Raw genomic sequence first — 6,794 nt, forward strand, 5'->3', positions numbered from 1 at the left:
AAGAGGGTTTGACTCAATTGTATGTGGTCGGGGAGAATGGAGGAAAAAACCATTCGACATAAATCGGTAGAAAATGGGTAGTTGCATGGGAGATTCACTGATTCCTATGAGTTGTGGAGGCACCTAGGGTTGAGAAATGCTCTCCTAAAATGATTTGGATAATGGTGGGAAGGATTGAGAGAATGGAGCTGAGCAAGTTAGGGTCACAAGAAGGGAAAGAGGATAAGCTTCAGATTAGTGACTGAGATGTTGATTAGTGAAGTCTTTAGACTAATCTGGATTGAAGTTAGCAATGTGGGGATAGGGGAGGCTCTAATACCATGTTAAGAATCATGGGTACTAAATGCATGTGCATGAATATGGTCATTAATACTGATCTTATATTAATATGAATGATTAAGCTAATCTAAGGCGGGTGACACGTAAGCATAAACATGATGATTAACTTCTAAACTAATTAATCTTAGACTCAAGCACAATTAGGTTACAAGGTTGAGACTTATACTCATAAAGATACTTGAGAGATTCCTTCATTTTTCATTGGTTGAAATGACCCATTTTTATATGGGCGAGTTACAACTTTGCTTTGCTAGCTCATATGGGATAATTCAGCTTTGCTTATGTGGCTGCTGGACAATGTCTTTGGCTTACTCAACTCACTCCCTGCCTCTTCCTTGTGCACAATGGCACCACACTTCTCAACATGAGGCAGTGTGGATCATTGTGCGGTTGTGGTTGAAGAGGAGGCCATGGAAGGTTCTTTTTTATTTTAGGAAGGTTCAAGCGATGGGTTATACTGGGCAACTTGCGCCTATGGTCCCCCAATCCAAAAATGTACTTGGACAATGGATGTTATGTCTGTCACATGAGATCCAATGCAAGTGCATGAAATGAATAGTGCCTATGTATCTATAACTTGTTGAGCTCATTGTGGATATACTGCAAGTGATGTGCATGTGCAGTGGATGCAAAGTAAAAGGTGGCAAGTGTAGACGCTTCTTACGGTGAAAACTACATGTTTTCTTCTTTGACAATTATTTGGTTGCTTTCTTTGACTCCTACACATGGTTTTAGGTAGGAAATTGGTTATTAATGTGTAATGAGGCTTGTCACAATAAGGCAAGTGAGACGTTGGCTTGTCCATGAGAATAGAAGAATTTAGGACACCCCATATACATTGGTAAACCATGAACAATGAATGATGGGTGGCTTGTCGGACATGGCTAAATGGATCCGAGTACTTTTAAGCCTCTTTTTAAAGTGTTGGTGGCTATTCAGTGCTCCTTAAGCCTCTTTTTGAATATATAATGGGTATTCAGCATGCTTGCTTGAAGCATGGTGATGTCGACGCACAGAAAGAAGGGAATCATTTCACAGCTTCCACGGCTTGGGGGTGAAATTTTAGATTACCAAACAATGCCGACCTTGGGCATATGGTGTTTCCTTGAACCTTTGGGCATGTTTATGTTACTTGATTAGCATAGATGTAGGAAAGTTTTATGCCTTGGGGAGAGAGATGCAGAGTATGGTTGATTGAATTATCGCTTTGTGTGAAGATCTCTATGTGGGTGCATGGATTCGCTGGCTTCATAGACCACAATTAGGATTCCCATTTCATTGGGCAAGATGGAAGATTATCTAATGGGAAACTTTATGAAGTCTAGGCACACCATCTGTAGAGATGGAAGCCTAATAGCCCTTGTGAGCGTGCAGATGTAAGAATTGTGATTCATGGATAGAAAGAGGGTTGGACTAAGCAAGGGTGAGACTCAATGAAGAAGACAAGACAAGACAACTCGATTGAATGCAACCATGCAAACTGTGGGCATAAGGCATGGGGCATGGATGCTACATAAAAAATGGGATCAGATGTTAAAGTGGCCTAATAAGGTGAGATTGAGACCATTGGGTGTAATCGAAGGAAGGCATGGGTGCATGGATGGGTGTTGAATGGGTGCATTGGGTGTAATTGAAGGAAGGCATGGGTGCATGGATGGGTACATTGATGGGTGTTGGATGGGTGCATTGGGTGTAATCGAAGGAAGGGATGGATGCATGGATGGGTGTTGGTGGATGGACCACAAGGTAGGAAGTGCCTTGTTGATAAGGTGTAATTGAGACCATTGGGTGCGATCGAAGGGAGGCATGGGTACATGGATGGGTGCTCGATGGATCACAAGGTAGGAAGGACTATCTAGGTCTGTATATCTAAGTGCCAATGGCGAAACGATGTAAGGAGGATTGAAATTGGATTGAATGCACACTAGAATTGTGTAAAAGGGGCCTTTCTGCAATTTTGGAAGCTCTTGCTTTGGCACCCAGCTCAACCTGAAGCAAAGCCATCCCCCCCACCTGGACTTGGATTCTTCTTCAGAACAAAGTGTAACACATGTGTTTTCATGATCACTACAAAGGTTTGCTTGAGCTTCTTCATGCAGCCCAAGATTCGAGCTTTCTGCAAGCATAGACGTTCTTGCTTGAGGAGAGAAATTGCCAGGCACACAAGGCGCACAGGCACAAGGTCAAAGGCGACTGTGATGTGAAGGAGGCACAGGGCATTGGTGCCACGCATGCGATAAGAGGAGGAGCTGCGAATACAGATGGGTTGTCCCCTACGAGCATGCAAAGCAAAGGGGGAGATGGGTTATCCCTAGCACGGCAGCATAACTTGCATAGGGGCAGGCAGCAGCAGTGGCATTTTTGGGGTTTTTTGTTTTTTGTTTTTAATTAATTGATTGATTAAATATTTTTTGATTAGAAAAATAAAATAAAGGGGATTTTTTGGTTAAAATTTTTAAAAAAGGGGAAGGGTGGGATTTTTTTAGAAAAATAAAAACAAAAGGGGGGGAGGAATTTAAAAGGAGGGCGGTGAGTGAAAACTAAAGGAAGGGGGGGTAATTAAGGGAGGGGGGTGGGTGAAAACTAAAGGAAGGGGGGATAATTAAGGGAGGGTGGGTGAAAACTAAAGGAAGGGGGGATAATTAAGGGAGGGGGTGGGTGAAAACTAAAGGGGGAAAAATTAAAGGAGGAAGGGCGCGGGGGGTGGGGGGGGAATTTAAAAGGGGGGGGATTAGGTGAAAGCTAAAGAAAGGGAGGGAAATTCAAAGGGGGGTGTGTTACTCTGAGTGGTTTGAAGTGCATGAGTGTGTGTGCATGAATAAAGCTAGAATGTGCACACATGGGAGATGTGTACATGTGTGCATGTGCAAAGGTATACACGAGCAATGAGGTGTACACATGCATGGGATACACGTGCGCACGAGGGTGTGAAGGTGTGTAATGTACATGGGAGATGTGTACGTGTGCATGTGCAAAGGTATACACGAGCAATGAGGTGTACACATGCATGGGATACACGTGCGCACGAGGGTGTGAAGGTGTGTAATGTGCAAGAATGCAAGGTGTGAGGTTACAAGTGAAAATGTGTATGTAAATGCGATGCGTGAGTGAGTGCACATATAGGTGAAAATGTATGTGCACATGTAGGGTGTGTGTGCGTGCATGAGGGGGTAGGGGTGGTGCATATGGGGTGTGGTGCACACACGAGTGTAAAGGTCTGTGCACGTGTGTAAATGCACAATGCAAATGTGTAAATAGGTGTGTGTGCTTGCATGTGTTATTGTTTGTGCACCTGCATGTGCACATTTACACACATACGGTGTGTAATGTGCACTTGCACGAGGTGTAATGTGCAAAGGTGTGTGCACGAGTGAGTGTGCTTGCATGTGTTATTGTTTGTGCACCTGCATGTGCACATTTACACACATACGGTGTGTAATGTGCACTTGCACGAGGTGTAATGTGCAAAGGTGTGCACGAGTGAGTGTGTGTGCACGTGTGTAAGTGTAAGTGTAAGTGTGTGTGCAAATGTAAATGTGTAAATTGATGCATGATAAGCAAATTAGTGTGCACATATAGGTGAGCAAGTGGATATACATGTGCAAAATGTGTGTGCATGTCATGCACATGTGGAAGGTTTGTGTATGTGCATGCAGGTGGGTGCATGTGCATGTGCAAGGGAGAGCATGCTAGGTGTGCAAAGATGCATGGTGTGTGCACTTACGAGTGAAAATGTTTGTGCACTTGCAATGGGGGTGGGGTGCACGAGTGGGTGTAAAGGTGTGTGCACATGCGTGTGCATGCATGAGGCAAATGTGTAAATGGGTGTGTGTGCATGCACATGCGACTATGTGTACATGTGCATATGCTAATATGCATGTGCACATGCAAGGTGAAATGTGCAAAGGTGTGTGCATGTTCATGGGTGTAAGTGCATATGCAAATGTGTAAATTGGTGCATTGATGGAGTAGATGGGTGTGTACATGTATATATCTGGGATGCATATGCATGTGTGGGGTGCATGTGCAGGTGAGCAAGTGTGTGCATGAGCGTGTGCATTGATTCACTTGTGAATATACGTGCAAACATACGTGTACACGTGCACATGCATGCGCTTGCAAATATGCATGTGTTAAATTGTTTTTTGAACTTTCTAGTTATGATTACTGCTTTGTGTGCCTTGGGAAGATAGGAGCAAGCTTAATCTTAGGACTCTTAGAACTCTAAATATTTGCTAGTTAGCACTCTTAAATGGTTGTTGTTCATGCAATCAGCATGCTGGTAGCTTTATCCATGTGATGGTGTGTGCTTGGACCCTCGCATGCCTATTGCATGCAATAGTCCTAGTGCTGCTCTCCAAGAGAAAGGCTATAAAGCTTCATTGATGTGAGGCTAGTACTTTGACAAATATCCACCCGAGATGATGAAACGGCAAGATGATCTCTCTCGGTCCTCCCCACTTTTCGTCTACTTTTTTGTCACAACTCCTGTTGTGTGGCTTTCTTGGCTCCAGCAAGACATAGATAGATCATTAGTTGCTTGTCACATAGCCTTTAATGGCATGTGTGAGTTTCCCGTAGCGACAACAGAGCTCGAATGGACATGGAGTCCACACGATGAAGCGCGTGTGATGAGTGTGTCCGAGGTTCAGGGGTGTAGCTCTCGGGTTAGAGTATTGTATAAGCAGTTGGGCTAGTGTGGGCAAACATGCCACTATATAAGCTCGGCAGTGTGGACACTTATCTACATTCCTCTATGGTTGGGTGGTGACCAAGAGCTCGGAGCCCTCTTGGTCTATGGTGGTGTCTATGGAGTTGTAACACTACTGCTCGAAAGCTGGGTAATGCATCATCATGTAGGTCCTTTGTCAAAACTTTCATTGGAATTGATGGTCTTCACGAAGCCTCTTACATTGTATTGACCCTCAAATTTTGCATTTTCACTTTGATTTGCTCATTGCACTTATACATAATCACTACACTTGTGTCGTGCACTTATTTTAGCTATCTTATTTGTTAAAAGAACTCTACACACATACACCCTTAGCGCCTATACATAGTAGGATCCTCCAAGATCTCTCCTGAATCTGCACTCAACTTGCCATTCTGATCCAATGGCACAGAAATAGGCTTACAGCCTGTCATACCATACTTGGACAACATGTCCCAAGCCATACTATCTCTGCAGTAATCCAATACCATGTGATGACCTAATCACCTCAATGCCCAAGAAATATCTAAGCTCCCCCAGATCCTTCATCTCAAACTTCTGTCTTAGCAAGATCTTTACATCAAAGATCTCTGCATCATGGTCCCCCGTAATGATCAAGTCATCTACATAGATGACAACAAGCACAACTCCTCTATCACCATGTCTCACATACAGCGAGAAATCTGCATTGGCTACATGAAAGCCAATAGTGACAAGATATTCAGAAATCTTGTCAGACCATGCTCTTGGTGCTTGCTTTAAGCCATACAAGGCTTTCTTCAACCTGCAAACATGCTCGGGGTGACCCACATCCTCATAACCAGGTGGCTGCAACATATACACCTCTTCATGCAAATCCCCATGCAAGAATGCATTCTTTACATCCATTTGATGTAAAGACCATTGCTTTGACGCAGCCGCTGCTATCACAACTCTCACCATTGCCATCTTGGCAACTGGGCTGAAAGTTTCCTCATAATCAATCCCATATGTCTGCGTATATCCTTTGGCTACCAATCTAGCCTTGTACCTGTTTATGCTTCCATCACTGTTATGTTTAACTTTGTACACCCACTTGCATCCAATGGCTTTCTTGCCTTCAGGCAATTGCACTAAATCCCAAGTCTCATTTCCATATAGTGCATCCATCTCCTCGTCCATAGCTTTCTCCCAACACACATTTCCAACAACCTCATCAATGCATGTGGGCTCAACAACCTGCACAACCTTTGCCATATATGCATAGTGATGTGCCACATAACCATCATAAGTAAACCTCTGCACAGGGTTCTTCACTCTACCAGATCTTCGTAGCTTTTCATTCATGGCTTCCATAGCCTTCTTTACACCAGGTGTTCTCATAGTAGCTGGGATCCCAAGCTCCTCATCAAGGCTCATATCTGAGCCACTAGACTCTCCATCAACATGAGAATGCCCTGCAGAAATGTCAGGCATACCAAGGAGCTCAACCACTTTCTCTTTTCCTTTACGTGATGTAGTAATCACATTTGCAGGGCTGGTATTATGACGCAGCCTGCCACTCCATGGTCTATCAACAGACCCACTAGATGAGGACTCTCCTGGTCCACTCAAAGACTGTGATTGCTGACCTGCATTCTGTGCAACCACACTTCCACTCAAATCAGCCCCAACAGCTTCTTTTGCAGCAGCATACCAGCTGCTCATCTCATCAAAGACAACATCCCTACTTACCCTCAACTCACGTGTAGCAGGGTTATAACAC

The sequence above is a fragment of the Cibotium barometz genome, chromosome 5, assembly GCF_041138505.1.
Source record: "Cibotium barometz isolate CiBa-2024 chromosome 5, ASM4113850v1, whole genome shotgun sequence".
NCBI lineage: Eukaryota > Viridiplantae > Streptophyta > Polypodiopsida > Cyatheales > Cibotiaceae > Cibotium > Cibotium barometz.